Source organism: Nelumbo lutea, chromosome 2, assembly GCF_056320005.1.
Source record: "Nelumbo lutea isolate HS-2025 chromosome 2, American lotus-T2T, whole genome shotgun sequence".
Lineage (NCBI taxonomy): Eukaryota > Viridiplantae > Streptophyta > Magnoliopsida > Proteales > Nelumbonaceae > Nelumbo > Nelumbo lutea.
Window position 1 is genome coordinate 103,457,972 of NC_142685.1, and position 13,407 is coordinate 103,471,378.

Consider the following 13,407-nt stretch of genomic DNA (forward strand, 5'->3'; position numbering starts at 1 on the left):
TTGGTGACAATATTATAGACATGTGAAGTAACAAGTTTTTGTCCACCTAACTTGTTACTTCGAGTTAGCTCAATGCTCATTTCAAACATGAAGTTAAATATTAGTTTTTGTTTGTGTAATAGATTATTTGGTTAATTTATTACAACCATGTACATTTTCTATAAGTTCAAATTTTACTTTAACCTATTCTATCATTAAGCTTTGAATGGTTTATAGGGCAACTTCAAAATATATTCTTTTGTATGTAACCTTAGTTTCTTAGCGTTGTTTAGTGATTTTGAAGAAGATAATAGTTTTAAAATGTGTCCCTATGCTTCTTTTATCATTTCATAAAATGTCATTCTATATTTTTGCATATTTTACAATGTATCCACCATGTTTATAATTTTTATAATATCTCCGACATTGTTGACATGTTTCTTATATTTGGATGATGGACATTTCCATTGACATTGATATTTTAAACCTTGTACACAGATGTTGTGTTCCCAACACCAATGCCAAACACCTACTAAGAATTGGCTTTCCAGTGAAATTAGTTTTAATAGTTTTCTCATCACGATTAAGTGAAGGCAGAATGATCAAAGCTGAAGCCTTCCCAAATGGACCCTATTGATTATAGGTAGGGCTGCCAACAGGCCAAGTCTGGATCAAGACATGACATCCCAATTATTAATCGAGACCCAGAACCATCCTGATTATTAACCAAAATAATCTGGTATAGCTGGTATACCCAATTATAGTGAATCTATATAAATAACAAGTTAAACTTTGATTTTTGACTGTACAATAAAATAGTAAGGGTCCATTTGGTTTGCAGTCAAAACTAAAGTCAGAATCGAAATCCTTCGGAATCTGAATCAGAATGGTATATTCCTATAGTCTATTTAGTTCAGACAAGAATGGGAAAGGGAATTGGAATCAACAAGAATGGGATTTCATTCCCAAGGGAGGGGTAGGGAATGGCCATTCCCTCCTTCAAAGGGGGAAATGCCATTCCGGCACGAATGGGAATGGGATTCCAATTCCATCCAACCAAATAGTTCTAGACCCCTATTCCTGTGATCCAAATGGGGCCTAAATTGTTTATGTTAACAAATCAAGTTTTATCTTTTAGACGTAAGATATAATAAAAATTATAAGAAAAATAGAAAACCTTTATTTGCTATAACAAAATATTTGGTTCGAGTATGAACTAGGACCGTGCATTCGGTTTGTTCAGTTAAAAACCAAACTGAACAAACCAAATTTCATAAAACCAATATACTATATTCCAAAACCAAACTGAAACCGAGCTTCACCTAAACTGATCAAACCAAACCAATTTTTTTTTCGGTTATTTCGGTTGATTCGATTAGAACCGAATTTTTGCCATTGTTTGATTATTTCTTCCTGGATCAGTGGATTGTACTATCCTGAATCATAATTCACAAACAATGAAGTCTGAAAAATGGTCTCTCCAACCTTAGATTAATAACTTTGATGGCCAATTTTTCGGTTATTTCGGTTGATTCGATTAAAACCGATTTTTTGCCATTATTTGATTATTTCTTCCTGGATCAGTGGATTGTACTATTCTTCATGAGCTCATAACTGTACCTGAACTAGCCAATGAAGCTTTGTCCGAATCAAATCAAAGACAATTGAAAGCTAGAGAAGATGAATTAACCTTCGTCAATTGCAAGGATTTATAGCAAGATAAAATGGAAGAAATTCTGAAATTGGGTCCCAACGAGGCTGCTTCCAATTCGTTAACAAGCAACCGATACATAAATTGTAATCTACTAATCTCTTTTTCAAAAGTTTGCAAGGAGTGTTTATAAATTATAACCATTACCATTAGTTCAGAAAGCTCACCAATAAGCCTCTTTGTAAACCGTGCCCTGAATGACAATGGAATCCTAACAACTTTGGCCCTCAAGGGTTCTAACAGTTTAGTGTTTATTTGTTTAATGAAGAGTACAATGTGAGAAGTTCCCAAACCTTGTATTCAACTTCACACTCTAAAGTTTGAACTGGTCACCATCGCCGCCTTGGTAGTTGCTGGTAGGGCTGTTCATAAGAATGTCCAACCCGATCAAATCGATCAATCTGGACCGATCCAATCCGAGTCGGTTGGGTTTTCATTCATACTGGTCGGTTTCAGGTTGGGCACATACAAAAACCGATATCTTGGGTTGGTTTCGGTTTTCACATGAGAAAATCGAAACCGACCCGACCCGAACCGAACTAGTATTTCTTCTAATAGTTTGGTAGTTCCTACTTCCTAGTTTGAGTAGTTTCCTAATTCCTACTAGTCTTCTAGACTTCTATTAGAAATAGAAGGCCCATTAGGCAATTACAATTAGAATTCAATTAATTAGGTGTCATTTTTTAGTTTTTTACCTAGATTAGACAATTACAATTAGAATTCCTATTAGAACTAGAAAGCCCATTAGGCAATTACAATTAGAATTCCTAGTTTCCTACTATTCTTCTAATTCCACTTTTGTCTTCTCTTAAAATCTTCTATTCTCTAACTTAACTTGGTTGGTCCGCCCCTCTCAACTCAAGTCCTCAACTAATTCAGAGTTTATTCGGCTTTGTATAGGAGCAAAACCGAAACCGACCCAACCCGACTCAAACCGATCAGGTCGGTTTCGGTTCCCACCTCTGTTAACCCAACTAGGTTGGGTCGATTGGGAAAATCCCATGAAACCAACCCAATCCGACCCGTGAACACCCCTAGTTGCTGGAGTATCACTTGCCGCTACCACTAGTGAGTGACTGAGTGGTGCGGCTGCCGTTGGTGCCAGATAAAAGAGATGAGAAGACGAAGAGAAACTCAAAAGTCACTAAGTCAGAAGCGAAGAGAAGAGAGAAGATTGAATGAGTGAACTCTGAAGTAGTGAAGAGTAGAAGACGCAGTGGACAGAGAGAGGCGTAGGACCGCAGAGGGAACTGGGAAGGCCAAAGGGAGACTGGAGAGTGGAGACATGTCGAGCTCGAGCCCTTGAGGGTTTTGTGTTTTGGTCTAATGGCATATATAATTTCAAATTTACCCTTATAAGTTTGGTTATTTTGGTTAACCGAAACTCTAAATATCAGAACCGAAACCAAAACCCAATAATACTAAAATCATACTTAAAAACCAAACCGAACCATTTAACCCAAATTAACCAATCCGATCAAACCGAAACTGAAATTTCAGTTCAGTTATTTGGTTTCAACTGAACTATGCTCACTCCTAATATGAACTGGTTGGGAACATGCAAGAATAAGTACCATCCCAATTATTAATCAAGACAAAATCACAAAACCTGAATCAACGTAATCAATTCAGGTCAATCAATCAAGTAGAACAAACCCATTGACAACCCTAACCGCGAATGGTGAACCTTGATTGTCTTCCCACAACTAGAGGGCCATTGTTCGTAGAGAATTTACATTTATGGTTAGGCACTAGCCGTCAACCTACTAACTATAATTAATAGGGTAAACTCCATTGATACATGATCTCCTAAACAAAAGTTCAAAGAATCGATACGATATGCATATTGGCAGTGTCATATCGGTACTTAGAAATGCCTGAAACACTATATTTTTAGTTTTTTTTTTCAAATTTTGATTTTTTGGGAAACTAAAAACATGTTTTTTATTATTAAAAAATGTTAGGATTCTAAAACACCTGGAAACAGGCGTTTCGGAGTATATCTTTTTCAAAAGATACGATACGAGGCGTATCGTATCAATACTTTAAACCATGCTCCTAAAAGCAAAAACCATATGATACCCTGAGGTGGCATTCTTTTTCTGGATTTTGAGAGGGAGAAAGTTGGTCAATGGGATTTTGATTCCCATTGACCAAGAAACCTATGTTCTTTTTTCAAATATATTGGGGGACCAGGGAAATTTTATTTTCTCGGGTAAGTGATACATATCTTCTAGATAGGTAAATAACTTTCCCACTTATGGGGAAAGTTGCCAACACTTGAATGGGACAGAAATGGCCCTTTTAATATTGGATTTTTATGGCTAAAATGGCCATTACCATATTTACATGGGAAATAAAAGAACATGGGTAAATGCACTTACCCGGGTAAGTCTTTCCTGGGAAACACTTACGTAGTTAAATGCATTTACCCGAATAAGTAATTTACCAAAAAGTGAACAGAGCTTGAGAGTATGGCATCCTGTTGTACATAAGGCTTTGTTTGAAAGGAGTACAAATGAAAATATTTAGAGTGCAAAACCTTATATTTTTTATGTATTTATATTGTATATATTTGTATTTGTACTCTTTCCAAACAGAGCCTAAGGTTGTGTTTGGTTGCAATGCAAATAAATTTGTGCTGATGCAAAACCAGGCAGTGCAAATGATTTGAGTGTAATTTCTGATCTATTTCTGTTTCAAATTTTAGCTTATTATGTTTGATTACAATAAAAATAAAGTAAATTAAGGCATAAAGCAAAATAAAGTAAACTCTAAAACAAAATTAAACAAGAATTTGCACTTTTTTTTCATTTGTGCTCCTATGCATTTATATTAATGCAAATAAAATTGCACTGCAACCAAACGAAGCGAATATCTCCATATGGGAGATACTTCTGAAATGCATTTAGATGCCATGTTGTCAAAGTTTTTGCTTTTAGGAGATATGGGCTCAACTTCATAAACCCCAATGTGTTTCATTTGAGTTGGGATCTCCTCTTAACAAAATCTATCCCAACATGATTTATGTCCACACATTTCACAATAAGATTAGGACCTATCATGTATGAGATGTGGCAGATGTGCAAACCCAGATCGTGTTGGAACGTTTTTTGTTGGGAGTCTCCTCAAAGCAAGAACTTTTAAAACACAGAACTCAGCCACACATAGGGTATCTCCCATACATGTATTTAAATTCATTGGAAGATGTTCCCAACATGTAGCCAAATGCCCATGCTTACAAAGTGTGTGCAAGGTTCCCATTGCCTAAGATACCCATATTCTTTTTTTTCACGTAGAGAAAAAGTTGGTAACACTTTGATGGGACAATAACTCCCCTTTTAAAAACACATGTTTGATTCATGTTCCGAAGATATTCCTAAAGTGTATTGAATCTCTAAGCACATAAACAGTGCATTTTGGGCCCAATTCTCTTAACACCTTGATCAAACAAAATGAGATTCCCTATGGCAAGAATCCTTGATCTTTAATAGCTTGAACCCATGCTTTCCAAGGCATTATCAACAAATGGCAGCCTCCTTCAGCCAAGCTCACTATTACAGCACACAAACAATCACCAAAGTAGAAGAGATGGCAACAATGTTGGAAACACTCAGGAATTAGTAGTGATAGAATTTAGTAGAACTAGTGGATTTTGGCACCACATTAGGTCCACCTATTTGATTATCGTAAGCATTTGGATCAAGTACTAATGGTTTTGGGACATTTATCTTCTAGGGTCCCCTACTCATGCCTTCTCTCTTTGGTGTAAACTTGACAACCATCTCCTTCTCTCTTCTGCACATAACTTTCAAATCAAGGAATGAGTTCCTTAACATTCTTTTATTTATTTATTGCTGCTAGTGCTAGTGCTAGATCCCCTATCCCTCATTCTCTCCCATGATCACTACGTTATGTATTAAAACTACATTTGCTTCTGTTTTAATTTTTGTGCCATGATTTCTCTTCGGCATTCATTTCCGTTGAGAAACCTCAGACTTTCATAACTTCCTCTATGACCTAGAAGCCTTACTCCTTTACCTTCTAACACCGATGTCCTCTAAGAAAATGTTAGTCTTTCTATGGTAACGAAATGAGCATATCCCCAAATTCCTCTAAGAAAATGTTACTTTCACCCAATGGGGTGAACATATCCCTAAAATCCCTTGCAATGCGCTCTGGTCTTCGTTCTGAAATATCCCTCCCACTAGAAACCCATCTACCAACTTGTTATAAGAATTGTTCACTGATGTCCTCTAAGAAAATGTTAGTCTTTCCATGGTAATGAAATGACCATATCCCCAAATTCCTCTAAGAAAATGTTACATTCACCCAATGGGGTGAACATATCCCTAAATTCCCTTGCAATGTGCTCTGGTCTTGGTTCTAAAACATCCCTCCCACTGGAAACCCACTTACCAGCTTGTTATAAGAATTGTTCATTGCAAGAAGATTATCAAGCTTACCCAGCTCCTGTGGTAGAAGACAATGTCCATCCTTCCCTTTCCCCCCTTGTTAGATCTCATCATAAAAGATGACGAATAGAAGCCTTATGATGGGAAAGGAAGATGGAAGGGAAGAGGAGAGAAAGGGAAAGATGGAGATAGTGAGAGGACATAGAGGACTCAGAAGGAGAGGGGGTTCTTGTCATTGTTGCTCTCCTCTTCATCTCAAGGTTGAGGATGATGAACAGTCCATAGGAAGGGTAGTTTATGAATTAAAAAAAATATCAGTTACGTGTGAATGGAGTGTGATGGAAAACTAACGGTAACGGGGTTTTAGACAATTGTCAAAAATAATAGGGGTATTTTGAAACTATATAAATAGTAAGGGTGAGTTAGTCAATTAGCTAAACCATAAGGGTAGTTTAATAAAATTGCCCTCATTTTAAAACTTTTTGTAAAGTATAACATATTTTATGCATTGGCAGGATGGTTGATTTGTATATGTTTGGTTCTGTGGACATTTATAGATGGGTCATTCATTGCTTTAAATATTTATTTGTACTACTTTACTTTAAACATATATTGATTTTATTGTTTGGTTGAGCTTTATTTTAAATGTTTTTAGTTTTTCACCTCAGATTAACACCCATTAAAGTATGCCACATAAGCATTTCGTTTCAAAAAATACCGGAGCATTGGGGGAAACACGAATTTGATGTTTCCCCAAATGCCTCATGCACAAAAATAAAAGTGCTTTTATTTCAAAATTTCAGTGTTTATTTGATAAGTAATGAAACCAAATAGTGGTTTCATATGCAATAAACACCAATGCCTATGTGGTGTTGATGTGGCGGCATTTTTTCAATAAGCACCCATGAAACCAACCATCGCCTTTGTTGTTTTTAACCTTAATTCTCTAGGTTTAAGTCATATATTGTTTTAAAGTACCCTTAAGGTTTAAGAAATTGACTAACTCTATCCTTGCTGTTTACATAATGTCTTAAAGTACCCTTGGTGATTTCCATCGTCGCTAAATATTGACAAAAAAGTCAAATTTACCCTCCATTATATCTTAAACTTTCAAAATAAAATCCAACTAATAAAAATTTTTTCATTACTCTAGATTGTTGGTGTTGTCGTATATATTCAAAAATGCCTCCATGCATCTCTTGTTTCTGGCAATCGTCAAGAATGCTTCAATTAGAGAAAACCCATAAAGCTTTGCTGATCAAGAATGCCTAGAATCTGATCAATCTGATTTGGAACTTGGAAGATGAATGTTTGTTCTAAATTCGTTTTGGGAAGGGAGAACGTGTGGTTTTATATGAGGATTTGATTATTTTGTTTTACTTTGTCTTTATTGACTGGTTCAGTCATTTATAGTTCTTGAATGACGATTGTTTTAGACGTCCCAAGATTCTCTCAAGATTTAAAGTTGTTAGATCAAAAGCAATTTTTACATCTTGTATTATTCTTGCTTGGTCTGAGGGGCATCGAATTTGTTACCGAAGCTGGGACTAAACACATAATTCAAATCAGAGAGGTTACCTCCAGTGCGACTGTTGGACAGCTTGGAGGATTTCTTCTGTCTTGGGAAGACATGGCTGCCATAGATAGAAATGGGACAAAACCAAAGGAGATACATGGAGATTTGTTTGAATTGATGGGGGGGGGGGGGGGTTGATGTTATTGTAGTTGCAGCTATTATTGCGGCTATGCAGAAAGAAGAGGACATCATCTCTCGACGTCAACACCGCTTTTTTCAACCTCAATATACGTCTCAATTTGCAGAGTTTGCAGTTTGCATTAGCAATTGCTTTCCTACATTGTTCTTGCTGTTAGACAGTTTTGTATGCCCTTAACTTCAATCAAAATTGATATACTTTATGAGTTTATTGTAAATGAATAAAAGTACATATTTGATTCATGTTCCCTTGATTTGAACCTGTGGCTCTGATACCACTGAAGGGTTGAGAGATCCATCACATGGACGCCCAAAGATTGCGGAATAAGGGGCAAATTTCAAAAATTTTTCTCTCCCTTCAACTGGGAATCACATTCCCTATTTAGAAAATCATATTTTCAAGGATAAATCTTGAACCTTTAAACTGAACCAGATCTGAACCAAAAGGAATGGGAGAGAAAGATACCTGATACGGAGAAGCAATATCTTCCAACGAAGGTGTTCACACCCAAGGAATGATCCAAAGACTGCTCCCACTAAAGATGGCGCAGTGCAGGATGGAGCAGAATCAGCAGTGTTCTTCCCCAAGAACTCTGTCATTCACAAGAAACAACAGGATGGAACGTGAAGAGTGTGACTTCTCCTTCACTCAGCCTTCTGCTTACCTTGAACCCCTGTAGTGAGTTACAAGCATGAGTCGAAGCCCCGGAGTCAATACACCAGGAAGCAGAAGCTACCAACAAATTGGTTTCTATAACACAAGTTTCGAAGTTACCTTTCTTGGATTCCAGGTAGGCAGGACAATTCCTTTTCCAGTGGCCGGTCTTCTTGCAGAAGTGACAGGCATCCGATGCTTTGTCTTTCTTCTGCTTCTTGCTCTTAGTGGCTTTCTTCTGAGGCTTCTTTGCCTTCCTCTTTCTCTTGCCTGTCTTGCCAGCTTCAACAAGCATGGCTACAGGCTCATCCTTTCTAATCAGCTCCTCAGCTCATTGCAACATATTGCTGAGCTCTTGTAAGCTGACATTCAGCTTGTTCATGTTATAGTTCATGATGAATGGATTAAAGGAAGGAGGCAAAGAGTTAAGGATAGCATCTATCTGGGTAGCAAGGTCCAACCCGGATCCAAGAGCCTCCAATTCGTTGATGTATCCCATCATCCGAAGACAATGGTCGTGAACTTGTTGACCCTTGGACATTTGTGCGGTCATGAACTGTTTCAAGACCTTTTGTTGAGTAGAACGATTCTGCTCTTCATACATTGTCCTAAGACTATCCAATATGTCTTTAGCAAGTTCGATCTAATCAAACTGCCTCTGTATCAAGTTGTCTAAGGAGGCAATGATGTAACACCGGGCAAGGGAGTTTTTCTCCTCCCATTCTTGATAGTCTCTCCTTCGGGCCTCAGAAGCCCTATCACCCGGACGCTCCGGGGCAGGATTCTTTGCCACTTTGTCCAGCTTTTCAGAAGCTAGGACCAGCATAAGGTTCATGTACCAATCAGCATAGTTTGGGCCCTTCAACTTATTGTCATCAAGTAGTTTTGCAAAAGATCCGTTTGCCATTTTCTAATAAAAGAGCAAACATCAGTCCACAACCTAATTTGATTCATGTTCATTTCATAGATATGGATTTTAATCTATGATTCATTTCCATTTATTCGTCTCTGAGATTTCCCTCCTCTCTCAGTGACGGAGACTACGGGTTGTCTCTGGAAATGTGAAAAATCACATAGGGTGCATGGAGCCAACTGTTTCAGCTGCATAACCCCACCACCTTTCTGTGAAGGATCACATTCACTCATCATATGAGTTTTCCCTTTGGCCTCTGTCAGACAAGGTTCAGAGCCGTTTTCAGGTAAACCTTTTTGTCCAATGAGTGCTTACCCATCATATTCGTGAACGCCAAGGTACCGTGAGAGAGTTCCCATTTTCTGGTGAAGCCCCTCCCACATCGGTCTATGACGCCCCTATCATCTTATGAAACACTCAAACAAGCCCAACAGCAAATGGATAGCCCATTTTCTGGTGCGTTTCCTCATTACTGAAGGACCCATCCTCATGCTAATGATGGAAGGCCTTTAAAGAGTTCATCATATGAATCTCCCTATCACACGCACTCATATTAGCTGGAGGGAACAAAATTACGCCCTAGTTTGATTTAGGTCAAACCAAAGTGGCTCCCACTGACTTTCATAAAGCCAGATTTCGGTAGGCCTTAAATCGGCTAGGGTTCCGCACACAACCTCTTGATGAGGTGTGGGAGCCCACCACTGAGGGAAGTCATCCAATGACCAAAAGGGACACCATGGCAATGATGTGCATTCAGCCATGGTGTGCGCAAGAGCCACTGTCGAATGAGCATGGGCCAAGTACTTATGGCCCATGTACGCAGCACATCACACATCCATACATCACATGTAGGGATAAATTGATCCAATCAATTAATTATCTGTAAGGCCCGTTGGAAGCCCATTAAAATTCCATAATATTAACCATTAATATTATCTAGGTATATGGGCTGAATTAGGGTTACCCAATTCGGCCCATATAGCTTTATCCTTTGAAATGGGCTTTTGCAGTTTTAACTATTTAAAACTGGGCCTTTACAGACTGGGCCAAATTAACCACTTAATTAAATATCAATCCTTAGGCCCATTAGTGGGAAATTAGGGCTGACATTCAGCCTTGATTAAACCCTAGAATTGGTCCAAACAGTTTTGAACCAATCTTGGTTCGAATGGGTCTAGTGTTTGATTTTTAATTAAATCCTTAATTCAAGAAAATAATCTGAAATTAAATACTGATAAAAGGAAAAACAAGAATCAGTCAAACAGGGCTGTTCGCACAATCCTTCCTGCAAAACAGATGTTAGATCACGGGCGGCAGCCTTGAGAGAGACCAAGAAACACATCAGATCCTCTTTTAGTGCTGAAATCAAGAAGAGAGAATTCTTCACCCTGCGAATACTCTCTTGCCGCCTCCCTGCTCTTGCCGCCCTGTTTGCCAGTTCGATCTCCAACTGTGGGAGAAGTCAAGATTGGATCTTGACATCAGTTCTTTGAGAAAGGATTGAAAAGGGAAGCTGTGCTCACGTTCCATCCTGTTGTTTCTTGTGAATGACAAAGTTCTTGGGGAAGAACACTGCTGATTCTGCTCCATCCTGCACTACGCCATCTTTAGTGGGAGCAGTCTTTGGATCCTTCCTTGGGCGTGAACACCTTCGTTGGGAGATATTGCTTCTCCCTATCAGGTATCTTTCTCTCCCATTCCTTTTGGTTCAGATCTGGTTCAGTTTAAATGTTCAAGATTTATCCTTGAAAAGATGATTTTCTAAATAGGGAATGTGATTCCCAGTTGAAGGGAGAGAAAAATTTTTGAAATTCGCCCCTTATTCCGCAATCTTTGGGCGTCCATGTGATGGATCTCTCAACCCTTCAGTGGTATCAGAGCCACAGGTTCAAATCTTTAACCATTCTGTTCAGATCTGGTTTAGTTTAAAGGTTCAAGATTTATCCTTGAAAATATGATTTTCTAAATAGAGAATGTGATTCCCAGTTGAAGGGAGAGAAAAATTTTTGAAATTCGCCCCTTATTCCGCAATCTTTGGGCGTCCATGTGATGGATCTCTCAACCCTTCACTTGCTTGGTCTGAACTTCCAATGCATTAAACACATAGTGTCATTCTTTGCAAGGCCTCACGATGGATTTCTGTGGCACGCTTGTAATCTCCTATTGACGACAACAGATTTGATTATCTCCTCATCTTGTTTTGCCGAAGCGATGACAAGGGGGACGGTACCCACCATCTTGGGCAGAAGTATAATAGGTAGAGACGAAGGAAGTGGGGATTTGTGAGGAGGGATGGGAAGACATTCAGCAGAGGCGTATGGACTATGGTCTTCTTCGATGAAGAAATACAAAGAAGACAATTGTCTGAATAGAGGTAAAAGGGTATTTTAGGAAAATTTGAAAAATACATGTGATGGAATGTGATGAAAAGTTAACGGTATGGAAAATTATAGACAATTGTCTCAAAACAGTAAGGGTAGAATTAATCAATTTCCTAAACTTTATACGTAATTTAAGAAATACAAATTTAAACATAGATAACAAGATGGATTAAAGGTAATGAACTGACCTAACCAAATGACATATTGTGAGTTTGAATCTAAAGCCTTGCAATGTTTTAAGTTTTAGAGCATTTATCAACCTAGGCGGCTTACCAGTTGAATTGTTAAAGCTCGATCAAATTTCATCAGTTTATTGGGATTTGACCAGTTTTACTGGTTCTTCAGAAATTTAAAACCTGGGGTTCTAAAAACCAGAATGGTCTTCTGTTCTAGTTTGGGTTTTAAAACATCATTTCTTTCCATCACGATAATCAGATTTTCTGAGATATTAAAATTGTATTTAATAAATTATAAATAAGAATAACTTTGCCAATTTGGTAATATATATATTTGAAGGAAAAATCTATGCTATCAAAAAGACATGACACTAGAAGAACTTTGACCAATCAAAACTTGCTTGTGAATTTTGATAAATATCACCTGATTGCTTACTACTTATATGATACCGGTTTATGGGTCATAGGTTTTCCTGATATTATGGTTGAACTATTGTGAAAGGTAAAGCTAATACTTTTATTTAAGGGCATAATTTGGTTGAATAAGTCTTTTTTTCTTTCATGAGGCTACACTACAAGGGTAGCCCATCCCCCATCCTTTAATCCTGCCAACCCTAGTGGCTGCGAGGTTTGCTCCCATGTCTCTGCTACAATGAATTAAAGATCCTACCAACTAAGCCATCATCAATTTGTTTTGGTTGAATAAATTGAAAATGAGATAACGAGGATTTAGGGTTGTTAATGGGTCGGGTTTGGATTGAAACAAGGTGCCCTAGTTCCAAAGTGATTATTAACAGAGGACAAAATCAAAACCCTATAAAACCTTTGTAATTATTGATTGGGATAATCGAGTATGAACCAATAGACTAATTGGAGTGATAACTATAATTATTTACATAGATAAGGGTAAATCTCTTAAATGCCATTGAGTTTTCTAAAAAGGTCTTAAACCTCCTCTTAAATTTGATCTGCCCTTAAACCTCCCCTAACTTTTAGGGATAAAGGGACTTATAGATTACTTTGGTTGCCTTTAAGTGGACAGAGACATCAAATGTTTGTTATGCCCTTACTAATTCCTGGAACCAAGTTAGTAGATTTTTCCTAATTCCATATTTACACTGTTAATACAAGTAAATATGTTATAATATTTCATTATTTTACCGCATAATCAGACCCATTTTTGGGTAAGAGAGGTTTAAAGATTTTATTTTTGACAAAAAGTTTTAAGGATATTTTCTTGTTAAAGGTTTAAGGGTATTTTAATCATCAAAACATTTGATAATTTTTTAAGGTAAAAATTGATATTATCATATGTTTGAATCCATGATATTCTAATGGTGAAGTAATGGAAGGGATCTAATAGGTCCCTTTTATCTCCAAAAGTCATGGGGGGTTTAAGCAAATGTCAAAGTTGATGGGAGGTTTAAGGCCTTATTCAAAAACTGAAGAGGATTAAGGGACTT